Below are 15,044 nucleotides of genomic sequence, written 5' to 3' on the forward strand. Positions count from 1 at the left end.
AACTGCCATGCTTACCTGGTCTGGCTTACATGTGACTCCAGACACACAGCAATGTGGTTGACTCTTAAATTGCCCTCTGAATTGGCATAAGCAAGACACCTTGCACTTAAGGATGGATAACAAACATCAACCTTGTTAAAGTGTCAGAACAGAAATTGCTGGAGAAACTCAGCCAGTCTGGCAACACCGGTGGAGAGAGAGAGAGAACAAAACAGAGTCAATATCCTGGCCTGAGTCCAGAAAGTTGTGAAGAAGGGTCACAGCACTTGAAATGCTAACACTGCTTCTCTCTCCACATGTGCTGCCAGTCCTATTGAGTTTCTCCAGCAATTGGTGCATTTTTGTGTTTCAGATCTCCAGCATTGCAGTTCTTTATTACACTGACTTAGGGAAGCTCAAATCCGATAAAAGAATAAAGCAGAAGGGCTGGAATTACTCAGCAAGTCTGGCAGCAGCTATGGAGATAAAAAGTTAGTTCTTCGGGTTATTGAATGATCTTACATCGGGGACAAACTTTTGGCAAGCTGCAAGAGTAAAAGGCACTGGTGTAACTTCAACATCTGGAAGAACTCTCTCAGCCATGGAGGTCAGACTGACTCAGCATTCTGGTCCTGCTCATTACCTGTTAACTTCTCCATTTGTTGTTCTTGTTATATTTCTACATGGTTGACACATTCCTATGTTTTAAAATGATATTCCAAACTGACAGGAATTTTCCATGTAAGTAATCATACATTCGAGGGTTTGGAACGTGAATGTAACTTTTAAACAAAAAGTATTTATTCATGCATGGCGTGTGGGCATCGCTGGCAATGCTTGCATTTATACCATCCTTAACCACCCTGTGGTTGGTTGGAAAAGTGAATGAAGGTGTCTGAGATTGTCTTGATTAGCACAGCAATCTCAAAGATGGGTGTGCTCAGGTAGAAGTACCCTCCACTCCCACAGCAAGTCTGCATTCACTTCAATTTCAGATGCCATCTCACACTCCCAGGAAAAGGACAGCATGGGATTACAATCAGAATAAAGCTTCCTCTACTCTTAAATTGAAAGTGAAGCTACCTCAACACTGTCCCCAACAAAAACTGTCAAGACAGAGAGAGCATGGGGTTAGATACAGAGTAAAACTCCCTCCACACTTCCCCATTCATTCAGTCCCTGGACAATGACAGCAAAGGGTTAAATAAACAGTACAGCTTCTTCCATTATGACTGACACTTAGTACGTTCTACACCAATCCTCAAGGATAATTCAGAACTGAGCCTATTATCTGGTACTGAATTCACACACCCTAATGGGAATGACAGCAACAGAAAATCAGGTAAAACACACACAATGTACAACAAAACTAGACCGTTATTGGGATCTAAGATATTTAAATGAGAGGAGATATGATCCCTGCAATGATCTGAATGTGAGCTGAACAACTTTCTCACTTGAACAATCTTCTCTGGGAATGCAATGTCCACCTCACTGCTGTCTATTCAATTCCTCTGCTCTCGTTCAGGGCTGAGTTGCGGCTGAGCACATGGTGGCGTGGGCGTCAAGAGGTTAGACAATTAAGGTCAACTTGGATTGAGGGCATCCTGTGTCATGCCAGTGAGGTCGAAGGTCGCTGATTTACTCAACTTATAATCGGGGACAAGGGGATGTCAGGCTGGGCTTGTATCAATTTGCGTTTAGAAGAAACAGATGATCTGATGAAGCTGTATAACATCTGGAGAGGACTTAATGTAAATGTAATGTCCACTCATTTCTAGCCAGAGACTAGCCTCTCATTTAAGATAGGAGAGTTTTGTTTTTCTCTCAAGTGTTCCCAAGTCTTTGAAATTCACTTCTTTAGAGAGCAGCATGTCGTGGTGGCACGGTGGTTAGCACTGCTGCCTCACGGCATCAGTGATCTGAGTTTGAACCCACCCTCGGGCCGACTCTTTGTGAGAAGTTTGCACATTCTCCCCTTGTGTCTGCGTTGGTTTCCTCTGGTGCTCTGGCCTCCTACCACAGTCCAAAGGATGTGCAGGTGAGTGTAGATTGACCATGGGAGATGCAGGGTTACAGAGATAGAATAACGAACTGGTTTTGGGTGGAACGGTCAGTCAATGTTGACTCGATGGGCTGAATGGCCTACTTGCACGCAATTGACCTATATCAATCAACAGTATACTCTTGCTTTATGGTTACCGGCATCAAATTACATTCGTGGTTTTGGTTATTTCATCTCTTACGTCATCATATTCAACCAACTGCAGCATCTCGAAACTTGCTTAATTACAATATCCAAGATCAGCAGAGTACTTTTTCTTTTTGTCACGACCATTATCTTGAAATCTGACGTGTGACCTCTTCATTGCTGTCAAAGTTCCTTATTTGTCCCTACATTGTCATGGTTTTACTTTGTCGAATGACTTCCTGGCTTTTGCATTTAAGACCCTATATTCTGCCCTCGTCAACACTTTCCCTTCCAATTCTGTACTAAAGATTTCATGAAAAACCTCAGAGTGTGGTGAGACTGTGGAACTCACTCCCAGAGGGAAGAGTTGGAGTGAAAGACATTACAACTAAGGGTAAGCAACCAAATACAAATGAATGTCACTCTCACCAGATTCACAACACAGTGAAATTAAAACATGCAATGTCCCTCAATTTCTCAACTGTTCCTAACCAGACTTGATGAAGAACAGATCTTACACATCAACATTATAATTTAAACAAAAACCAACAATTATAAATACGGCAACTTTTCTAGGCCAAACTTTTCTAAGTAGATAATCTAATTAATAGCAATGAATTAAACCCTTTGATCAAGTCCCCCATCATCTCAGAAATAGAAATTTCAGCGGCAAATTAAGAAAGATTTTTTTTTAAAAACTTACCAATTCAAACAAACAGTTTCCAACAATGTATTGCCAAGCCTTTGTGCAATACTTGGACTATGAGTTTGTCACAGACATGTAACTGTAAATCTAATTTAAAAGTCACTGCTGAATGTGACGAGACACCCCAAAGTATTCACTCATTTCTTACAGGCTGGGACTCATTCCCAGAAAGAGCCAACAATTCTTTAACTGGACAGTAGAATCTCGAGAGAATAGCTCCTGGGCACAACAAGCAGCAACGCCCAATGGAAGCAAAGTTGGCGGCGGGGCAGGGCGGGGCAAGGGCATAAAACATAAAAAGCCCACTGACTCTCCACTGCACAAACACACTGTCAGAATGCACAGGGGCTCAGTCCTGGGAGTGACCCACAGCAGTTTCATCAAGAGGGCCACACTTGATGAACAGATCTTGCACACCAGAATTATAATTTAAACAAGAACAAACAATTATGAATACCACCAATTTACTAGGGCAAAGTTAAACAAGATAATCCAATTAATAGCGATGATTTAAGCCTTATGATCAAGTCCTCCACCATCCCATAGACACAAAATTAAGGGGTAAATTAAGGAAGAGAATTTTTTAAATTATCAATTGAAGCAATCAATTCCCAACAATGGATTGCCAAGCCGTTGGGCAATTCTTCGATGATGAGTTGTTCACAGGCACATAACCGTAAATTTAATTTGAAAGTCACTGCTGAATGTGAATGGACACCCTGAAGTATTCAGCTATTTCTTACAAACTGGGGCTCGTTCCCAGACAGAGGCAATAATTCTTTAACTGGACAGAAAACACTAGAGAGAACAGCTCCTGGTCTCAACGAGCAGCAGTGCCCACTGGAAGCAAAGTTGCAGGGTTGGGGAGCACGACGGCATAAAACAAAAAAATCCGACCGACTCTCCCGCTATAAGCACTGTCAGAATGGGCAGGGGTTCAGTCCTGGCAGTGACCCACAGCAGTTTCACCAGCAGAATCAGATTGTTGGGAGCACTGGTGTGGCCGCTGGTGCTTCTGCAAGGTGCAGAATGATGAGAACCTCCGCCTGCACTCGGGGCAGGTGAACGGCCTCTCCCTGGTATGGCCCCGCCTGTGCCTCAGCAGGTGGGAGGAATTGCTGAAGGCCTTCCCGCACTCTGGGCAGGGGAAGGGCCTCTCCCCGGTATGGACCCGAAGGTGGGATGCCTGGGTAAAGCCCTTCCCGCACTTGAGGCAGGAGAACGGGCTCTCCCCGGTGTGGACCCGCTGGTGCCTCAGAGGGCAGAGGTATCGTTGAAGGCCTTCCCGCACTTCGAGCAGCTGAAGGGCTTCTCCAATATGTGGACCCGGCAGTGGGTCAGCAGGACGGAGGAATAGCTGAAGGCCTTCCCTCATTCGGGGCAGGAGAATGGCCTCTCGCTTGTGTGACCCGCTGGTACCTCTGCAGGACAGAGGAAATGCTGAAGGTCTTCCTGCACTCAGGGCAGCTCTCCATAATGTGGACCCGCTGATGGCTCATCTGGCGGGAGGAATTGCTGAAGCCCTTTCCGCACTCAGAGCAGGAGAACAGTCTCTCTCCGGTGTGACTGCGCCCATGAGTCTCCAGGTCAGATGGGAAACGGAAGCCTTTCCCACAGTCGCCACACTTCCACGGTTTCTCCACGGGACGGGATTCCTTAAGTTTCTCCATGACCGAAGCTTCACCTGCACACAAACGCGTGTACAGTACCTCTCTGCCGTGAATTCCTCTTCCCAGTCTGTATAACATTTACTGGCTCCACAATCAAAGTGCTGCAACAGTAGGGTCTCTCTTCCAGTCTCACTGATGCTGAAAACGTACTGAAACAGGAACTAAAACGCTTGGTTCCTTCTCACAGAATCATGGTCGAAAATTGTTATAGTCCCGATGGATTCAGTGACTGTCAGACATTGACGTGAAATTGAGGACTGCAAATGCTGGAGAGTCAGAGTCAAAGTGCAATGCTGGAAAATCACAACAGATCAGGCAGCATCCGAGGAGCAGTCGAGTCAATGTTTCAGGCAAATCCCTTCATCTATTGATATTGAAACTTCCGTCTTCAGATCTTCAAATAATCTGTAAAAAGAGATTACAAAAATCATCACTGTCAGTCCAGGTTAGAAATTCCAAACAAGCAATTCTACTTTACGCAGAACATTCTTTTCTTTTTCCACAAAATTGAAAGCACCATCCCACCCCCTCTCACCCCTCTATTCTCACTCCGCTCAAACTTATTTTCCCCATGGTACTCCTTCAGGATCTTACAGAGACCGAAAAGTGAAAACATCAAGACAGACATCTTTAAATTTGATATACCTCCACCTGAAAGTTAGTGTCTTTCACGACATCTCGGAGTGAGGAAGTCTGATTTTGGGAAGCAAAAAAAGCATCAATTCAGGATGAACCTTCAATGCAGCTTCTTGAGAAACAACCAGACACGGAATGGTTAACATCTGGGGAGGTGGAGGAAATGAGATATCAAGGCATTGGCACCGACACCAGACAGAAACTGAACATACAGGCATGGCAAACATTACGGGCAAGCCAGAGTCAGCCTCTGGTATACCGGGGAAAACAGCTCAAGCAATGCACTGCGTTTACTTTTAGCTTCATACTCGCTGAAACTTCCTCCCGTATAAAACATTGTTTCCCTCCCCAACACTGTCCATGGGAAAAGCCAAGAGTGCTGAGACTCTGGTTTTGGGGGAATGCCACGTCGAATTCCTACAATGTGGAAACACGCCATTCAGCCCAACATGTCCACACAAACCTTCCAAAATGTAACCCATGCAGACACTTTCCCCTCTCCCATTACACTACACTTACTGCACACTCTGGGCCCATTTAGTATGGTCACTTCTCCCGAAACCGCACATCGTTAGACTTCGGGAGGAAACCAGAGCAGCCAGAGGAAACCCACGCAGACACGGCAGGGCGAATGTGCAAACTCCACACAAACAGTCGCCCCAAGGCTGGAATCGAACGCGGGTGATTGGTGCGGTAAGGCAGCAGTACTCACCACTGATCCATTGTGCTACTTTCCTGTGCAAAAAGAGGTGGGGACTGGGAACTTTGTTAATTGTACCACACAGTGGATTGTTGAGTCATGTTAAATCTCATGGGATCCAGGGAGAGCTAACCACCTGGGTACAACATTTAGAAGCGCGTTGTTGTAGATGCCGGAATCCTTCCTGAAAACAACAAATGCTGAAGATCACAGTGGGTCGGGCAGCGCTGTGCTACTCTATGACTGGATAGTGTGGATGTGGAGATGATGTTTCCACGAGGAGAAGGGTTCAGGATGCCAAGTCAATGAGGGCATTTAAGACAGAGATAGGTTCTTGATTAGTAAGGGGTCAAGGGTTATGAGGAGAAGGCAGCAGAATGAGATGGAGAAACATATCAGCCATGATCGACTGGTGGAGCAGACTCGATGGGCCAAATGGCCTCATCCTGCTCCTGTATATTATGGTCTTAAAGCGGAGCAGTAGTCTTAAGAGGTTCTCACAAACTATTTCAGAATCCTGAAGAGGAGTTGTTGGACTGGAAACCTTAACTCTGCTTTCTCTCCACAGATGCTTCCAGTCCTGCTGAGTTTTTCCAGTGTTGTCAGTTTTTGTTTCAGATTTCCAGCATCCACAGTTCTTTGTCTTATTTATCACAGTCATTTCTTGCCATTCCCAAGTATCTGGAGCTTCATCTCCCTGATCTACAAACTGTTCACTTACCCTAGAAATGACCACTCCCTCCTTATCAGAGTTGACCCCTTTGTTGCAAAATGATTGTTCAATTCTGTGACCAAAATAATTGCATTCGTAATTACTTACACCAGGGACTCTCAATATCTCAGGCTAGAACACAGCCAGATTATTTCAGACAGTACATTTATGTGATTTGATACAATTCCCTATTCCCTACTTTACCAGTGTGCTGCTGGGAATGGAGGGTTTGAGTTAAGAAGAAGCTGGGACATTTTTCCAACGGAGCCTAGCAACTTGACAGATAACTTTATAGAGTTTTTTTTTAAATCAGGAGGGGTATAGAAAAGGTGTCATTTCCAGGAGGCTCAGAATAGTTTATTGCTCCAAAAGGTGTAAAATGGGGTCAAAGATTCAGCAGAAATCGAGCAGAGCTGAGAACAGACATCATTTAACTCTGTTGGAACAGGGAGACCAGAGGACAGAGAAATTAGGACCTGAAATCCGAGCTGACACCAGACTACCATGTTATCAGTGCTTTGATTAGCAGTGCCCACCCTCTACCTTTACTGAGCCTCTCACTCGACTTGAATGCCACGTATCCCCTCTATATTCCGGATCCAATCCTTGTCATTCTGAAGCCATATCTCTGTAAGGAGTCTTAGATCATAATTATTCTCTTCAACGTATGCAGTCAATTAATTTGCTTTTGTTACAATGCAGCACACATTCACATACTGAGCGTTTAGTTTTATTTTTGGTGATGATTAGAATCCAGTTTTGATTGCTAGTACATTTATTCTCCTTGTCCCTTTCTATCATTGTCTGATATTTGGTTTCCATATCACTACATTGCTCACTGGCCTTGATTTGGATAGGCTAAGCAAAATTGCCCAGTGTGCAGGGATGTGCAGGTTAGGTAGGTTAGTCATGGGAAACGCAGGGTTATAGTTTCAAAGTAATAGAAGGAGTAGGCCATTTGGCCCATCGACCCTGCTCTGCCATTCATTAAAATCATGGCTGATCTATCAATCATCTCAGCTCCTCCTAATTGCATTATCCGAACTACCCTTAATTCCCCTACCACGCAAAAACCCATCCAACAGTGTCTTAATGAAGCTGCCTCTACTGCGTCCTTGAGCACAGAATTCCATTAATTTACCATTAACCACATAGGTCCAGCCCTGATTTGCCTCATCAAAATGCAACAGCTCATATTTGTTTAAATTAAACTCCATCCACTACTCCTTAGCCCATCGGCTGATCTGATCAATTATAATTTATATTAAACTTTCTTTCCCATCTTATTCCCTAAAAGCTGAAAATCTCCATCCCACACACTCACCCTCCATTCTCACCTTGTTGAACCTAATCCCGGCTGTCCTCATCCTGAAGGGTTTGGTTCATGCTGATTAACAGACCCACAGTCAAGGGGGATCTAACTGAAACGTACAGAATATTGAACGACCTGGACAGAGTGGACATTGGGAAGATGTTTTCATTGGGAGGAGAGACTAATACCCATGGGCATAGCCTAAGCATAAAGGGAGAATGGAGATTAAGAGAAATATCTTTAGCCAGAGAGTGGTGAATCTATGGAATTAATTGTCACAGAAAGCTGTGGAGGCCAGGTCACTGAGTATGTTTCACACTGAGATAGAGTATCAAGGGTTGAGAGTTGCATGGAGAACATGGGAGAATGGGGCTGAGAAACGTAGCAGCCAGGATAAGTTGGGAGCAGGAGTAGACCACTTGATTTTTCCAGCCTGCACCAGCATTGAACACTTCATAACTGGGTATGGATATACCTACATCTAGGGCGGATATGCTTGAACCTTTCTCACTGGAACATAGGAGATTGAGAGGATTATAAAATCATGAGGGATACAGATGAGGTGAACAACCGGTGTCCTTTCCCTCATCTGGGGGTTTCAGGATCTGGGAGCAAATATTTTGAGGTGAGTAGAGAAAGATTTTATAAAGACAGGACAAAGATTGTTTTTTAAGAGAGTGGTCTGAGTGCAGAATGAATGTCCAGAAGAAGTCATAGAGTCATAGAGATGTACAGCACAGAAACAGACTGTTTGGTCAAACTTGTCCATGCCGACCAACTATCCCAACCCAATCTAGTCCCACCTGACAGCACACGGCCCCATATCCCTCCAAACCCTTCCTATTCATATACCTAACCAAATGCCTTTTAAATGTTGCAATCGTACTAAACGTCATCACTTCCTCTGGCAGTTTATTCAATAAACGTACCATCCTCTGCGTGAAAACGTTGCCCCTTAGATCTCTTTTGTATCTTTCCCCTCCAACGCTAAACCTATGCCCTCTCGTTCTGGATTCCCCCACCCCAGGGAAAAGACTTTGTCTATTTATCCTATCCATACCCCTCATGATTTTATACACGTACAGTTACAACGTTTAAAAGACATTTGGATAAGTACATGAATATGAAAGGTTCGAAGGTTTATGGGCCAAACACTGGTAGGTGGGACGAGTTTAGTTTGAGAACATACTCAGCATGGACTGGTTGGATGAAGGGTCTGTTCAGTGCTGTCTGACTCTGTGACTGACCTGTACTGGTCTTAAAACCATTTTCTTACCTCCCCCCATAACCATCCACTTCTTTGTTGTTCAAAACTCAGATGAATTTAGCCTTGAATATGTTCAAATACCCCACTTCTGAACTGAATTCCTCTTCGTAATATACCACTTGCCTCGCTCATTGCCTGCTGCATCTGCCCGACAACTGGCATTGACTGGTGTGGAGGGACTCTGAGACCCGTATGTACATCCATACATCATTCCTGATGAAGGGCTTGTGCCCGAAACGTTCACTGTCTTGCTCCTCAGATGCTGCCTGACCTGTTGTGCTTTTCCAGTGCCACATTTTTCGACTTTCACCTCTAGTCCTCACTTTCTCCACATTCCAATATATCACCATTTAAACAATGCACTGCTTTTTTTTTAAACAGCCAAGGTGATAACTTCACATTGCGGCACTGCACTTGCCATGTGTTTGCCAATTGAGATACAGACCTGGACCAACTTCGGGAAGAGGCAAAACACTGAGTTCTGAACAAAAACCGTAGCACACTCAAAACGTCGGCTCTGTTTACCTTTCCACAGATGCAGCTCGACCCGTTGGCTTTCTGCAGTATTCGCTGTGTTTGAACTGACAGAAGACAATGGTAATTCTGGGCGCGGCAGGTTGAATTATGAATTGAATAGTAGCTTCCTCAACGAGACTGTGCGAGCGATGCTCAGGCCTGTCTCTGTGCCGCAATTGGTCAGCGCGTTCGGCTGTTAACCGGAAGGTTGGTGGTTCGAGACCACCCAGAGACGGTGTATTTGTTGTTCACGCTCCAACCGCTTTCTTGTCTGCAAAGATGCGCGTTTTTAATGGTGTCAGGAAAATGTTTCCTAAAAGGAAATCTTTTCCACTGAGGAAGCACAAAGGGGTTTCTGAATTGATTGAATTTCTAACGTAAAGGAGTGCGGATGCTGAGAGTCCGAGACAGAAAGCGAAAGTGCTAGAGCAACTCAGTAGGTTTGGCTGTACCTGGATGAGGAAAAAAAAGTTCTGAAATGTTGTCTCCGATTCTCTTTCTACAGATGCTGCCTGACCTGCTGAGTTGCTCCTGCAATTTCTGGCTTTATTTTTAACTGAACGTCCATTTCATCTTTCGGGATGAAACACTCAGACTCGCCATTTGCAGATATTTAACCCTTTCGAAACCTGTGAAGTGATTGGATTCAAACAAACTCTGCAATGATTCACTCTTTCTCAGCTCCACAGGCAGACAGACCTGGGAAATGAAGCTGTCAGTGTGGTTCTGTATTGTTGGGCCGAGTGGTGAATGCGATGGATATGAAATCCATTGCGGTTTCCCCACGCAGGTGTGAACCCTGCCGACTACAGTTGAGAAATGTCGTCAAACAGAAAGGGTGATTGCTCCACGGCTTTTTGAAAGATGCAAATCAGTGGGGGGGGGGGTTGAAATATTTCAATCACATTGGGACTGATCGGGAATCTGCAACCCACTGCCTGTCAGGGTGGAACAAGCAGATACCCACAGAGCTTTTTTTGAGGATATGAGCCAAGTGTTTGGAAGTGAGACGAGAACAGTGAGGGGCGTGAAGTCGTGGTCGAAATGAAGCAGGCACCTGAGGACAAAGGTGTTTTATTTGTCAGTAAAAGATACTGCTTCACAAAGTTGAGTCGATGGAAGGAAAGCAGTGACGGTGATTATCTTTGGCTGTTTACCTCTACCTCAAAAATTCGGCAGAATTTTAAAGTCACGAGGAAAAGAAGTGAAAGTGACATTAGGAAGAACGTTTTCGTACAGGGAGTGGTTAGGGGCAGTAAGTCCCTGTCTGACATTGACAAAGAGGAAGATTCAATGGACACAAAAGGGAATTCGGTGGTCACGTTCAGATGTGCAGATTTACGCTGAGAAGGCGAGAGAATGAAACGAATAGAGACACACGTTTACTTAAGTGTAGAACCAGCAGAGCGAAGGTGGGCCGCATGGCCTCCGTCTGCGCTGTGACACATGTTGTGATTCAGTGTGAAATCACAGTTCGACCAACAGAATGTGGGAATTTAGAAATAAGCTTATATTTACACAGCCTCCATACGTCCGCGAAACAGCATATTACACGACAGCAGTGGAGGTCTTTGACATCAGGCTCGAACGTGCCTGCCGCGTGCCAGACGAAAACCTGAAGTGTTCTGTGGAAGGGGCACCGCGTGCGGCAGCAGAGTGGCGCAGCGGGAGCGTGCTGGGCCCATAACCCAGAGGTCGATGGATCGAAACCATCCTCTGCTATTATTCAATGTCACCTCGAGCTACTTTCCTTTGGATCGGTGCTCTCTTCTGCAAGCTGCTCTTTGTATCGACTTACCGTATGTCCAAATGGCATGTCGCATATCGATGCACTCGTCAAATCAAGTGGCACGATTTTAGAGGTCTCAGTGGTATTCTGATCTTCTTCGGTTTCCTCTGAACTGAATCGCAAACCCAGTTCTCTGCGATGCCAATCAGCTGGTAAAGTTGAAACACATGCCTTGTGGTTTTGTCCATTCCTTGCACTAATTCGCCACCCTGGTCCAGACGAGAATGACAAGCATGTCAGAAACCGCATCACGACTGAGATATAGTCCCCTACTATTAGGACGGATACCACCGATTGTGAATAACCTCAGAGAGAGAGACAAGTGACAGATAGTCGTCGTGGACTCGATGGGCTGAACGGCTTCTGTCTGCGCGAGAATGATGCTACGTGTTTATGCCGTCCCACTGCCTGTCTCTGGGACAGAGAGGCTGAGGGGGCAAAACTGCTTCATTTTTAACCGTCCCTTCCGTGTTGGACTGCCTGCAGTCCCTCAGCTCAGGGCCGTGGGGATGACTCTCAGTGAGTGAAGGTTTCACTCGGATTCTCTTCATCTGGGACACTTGGGGCTCAGATGTTAACTGCTGCGCGGTCGCAGCAAAGAAAGCGATGCCCACTTTGCAATAGACTTTCCCTAAGATTGCTGCGTGAAGACGATTTCTGAACACCAAGAAGGCTGCACAACAATGTGAATTTACCTGAGCGAAGAGTCCTCGGTGTCCATTTCTTTCTGTCCTGCCAGCACAGCATCTTTCTATTTCTCCGATAACAGACCCTTGGAGAAAGTTCACAGTCAAAGTTGTTCATGTTCCCCGCATTAATGTAACTGACACCTCTTACCCCAAGGGTTTCAGAGAGAGAGAGAGAGCAGAAGAGCGAATGGACTCTACCCGCACCCCACCCTACACCCCGTCCCACCCCGCAGAACAACGTGCCAGTAGAAATAAAATGGTTTAATTATCCACCAGTGGAGGTAGTCCAGTTCCTGGGGATGAGATAAATATCAGCGCCCCGGGCACAGAATGACAAGCAGATGTTCTGGAAACGCTTTGCTGCTTGCAATTCTTGGAGCAATGTGGAATGTACTTCATACTGAGCAAGTTTCAGCTGGTTCAGAGTCTCCGATGTACATTGCTGTGTTTGCCGCCAGCTCAGAGAGAGAACAATAGGAAGGACGTAGGAGTGAATAACGATCCGCGTGAGAGGGCGAATAACTGTTAATGGAGAGTGTTAGCGGCTAACAATACGTAGTGTGTCATAGCAGACGAGGTGATAACAAGGAGTCGTTTGTGTGGTAGGGGTCAAGGACATGGGGGAGTTCAGGCCCTAAAGTTATGGAACTCGATATTGAAGACCGGAGGGCTGTAAGGTCTCCAAGTGGAAAATGAGGTGTTGTTCTTTCATCTGGAGCTAGAACACTGCTGCAAGCCTGAGACAGAGATGTTGGCCAGGGAACAGGGTGATTTGTTAAAGTGGCAGGCAACCGCAAGGTCAGGGCCTTTTTTTCCGCGGGCAGAACCGGGATGTTCTGCGAAGCAGTCACCCAGTTTATGCTTCATGCTACATTGGGGAAACGACACTGTGAGCAGCGAATGCAGTGGACTAGGTTGTGGCAAAAGTGCTGCTTCACCTGGCAGGTATGTTTGAGCCCTTGGATATTCAGGAGGGAGCAGGTAAATGGGCAGGTGTTACACATTCGGCGGTTGCAGGGGAAAGTGCCTTGGCACTATGGGAGGTGGGTGTGGGGTGTTGCGAGTGAAGGAAGAGTGGAACCGAGGTGGAACCCCTGGCACAACGGGTGCGTGTTGGGACCATAACCCAGCTGAGAAAGCATTCTCTCCTATTCACTCAATGTCGTCTTTAGCAGCTTTCCGGTATAACAGCGCTCTGTTCTGCACCTCGCCTTCTCATCTGCTGCCGAAAAAAAGCTTGGACATAAATATTTCCCAGTGATATACTGGCCCAATGTGCACAGTCGAGTTGATGCACTCGTGGAGGTTTGCGTGGTCTTCTCCTGTTCTCTGTATCCTATGTTGAGGAGGGCAATGCTTGTCACTGGCCACTCGGGTGTCAGAGAAAAGTTTCGAAACAAAATGGTTGAATTATCTGCCAGTGGAGAGAGCCCGGTTCCCGGGGACGGGACAAACAGCAGCAGGGAGACTGAATGAGAAGCAGCTGTTCGGGAAACTCTTTGCCGCTTGCAATTCTCAGAGCAATCTCAAATGTATTTTATACTGAGCAAGTCTCAGGTCACGCAAGCGGTGTGGGGGGTTAGTAGCGTTCCAGCCCTCTGGCTCGTTGGTCTAGGCGTATGATTCTCGCTTTGGGTCCTTTACTGTACCGAGTTGCGAGAGGTCCCGGGTTTAAATCCCGGACGAGCCCGCGTTTTTTAACTTGACTTGTGCAAAACTCCCTGATTAATTTTCTCAAAAAACGCCTTCGTGAAACGAGGTTGGGCTGTTTGGAGTACGAATGAGGTGGAAAACAGGGAAGTGAAATGGTTGGAGATAGTGTTCACCTGGTTGACGTGAGTGGTGCTTTGTTTGAGGAATGTCAACAATCAAGGGAGATTGGAAAATTGGGACAGCTCTCCTCGGAGAACCGAACTTTTCCAAGTCATGAGGGATCTAGAAACAGGAAATAATGTTGTGAAAATGCTCCCACACCTGAAAGGATCCACAACGATTCGGCAAGTGGAAAATGAGGTGTTGTTCTTTCATCTGGAGCTAGAACACTGCTGCAAGCCTGAGACAGAGATGTTGGCCAGGGAACAGGGTGATGTGTTAAAGTGGCAGGCAACCGCAAGGTCAGGGCCTTTTTACTGAAACTGACACCTCTCACCCAAGGGATTCAGTGATGGAGACAGCAGAAGAGCAAAAGTGCGAGATCACTTTTTCACAAAAGCATCTTCATTAAACGAGATCGGACTGCCAGAAGTAGGGGATGGGGCTGAGCTACCATTGCCGCGAACACAGCGAAGGGAAACACTTGTTCAAAGTATTGCAGATTGTTCGCCCACACAATCCGGGTCTGAATGAATCCTCCAACTGCGTTTTTGCTCCAATCTGAGAGTGACATTTCAGGAAGCGGGGAATTGATGTGATTGGAGACAGCGCTGAACAGGTTGTCTGAATTGTGCCGTGTATGAGGAATGTCAGTAATTAAGGCAGATTGGAAAGTTGGGACAGCTCTCCTTGAGGAACATACGTTTGAAATCTGGCCCAGTTGACGTTTTCCAAGACACGAGGAGTCTAGACAGAGAAAATAATATCGTGAAAATGGTACCACGCCTGAAAGGATCGCTAACAATTAGGCAGAGTCTTGAGGAAAGGAAGTAAAAATAACATTATGAAGAACATTTTCGTGCAGAGAGTGGTTAGGGTCAGATTTACACAGTTGCGCTGGCACCTTTGTGAAGCTCTGAGTTGCCTCGTCCTCTTCTGTCGGTGTGTTCTGATCTCAAGTGTGAAACCTCTTCCCTCAGATGGTAATGAACTGGTGAAGTTGAAACACATGACTTGCTGTTTTTTTGTCCATTTCCTGCGGTAAAGAAACAGACGCCCGTGTAA

The sequence above is a fragment of the Chiloscyllium plagiosum genome, unplaced genomic scaffold, assembly GCF_037043375.1.
Source record: "Chiloscyllium plagiosum isolate Xiang-an unplaced genomic scaffold, Cpla_swu_hap1 HiC_scaffold_27, whole genome shotgun sequence".
Lineage (NCBI taxonomy): Eukaryota > Metazoa > Chordata > Chondrichthyes > Orectolobiformes > Hemiscylliidae > Chiloscyllium > Chiloscyllium plagiosum.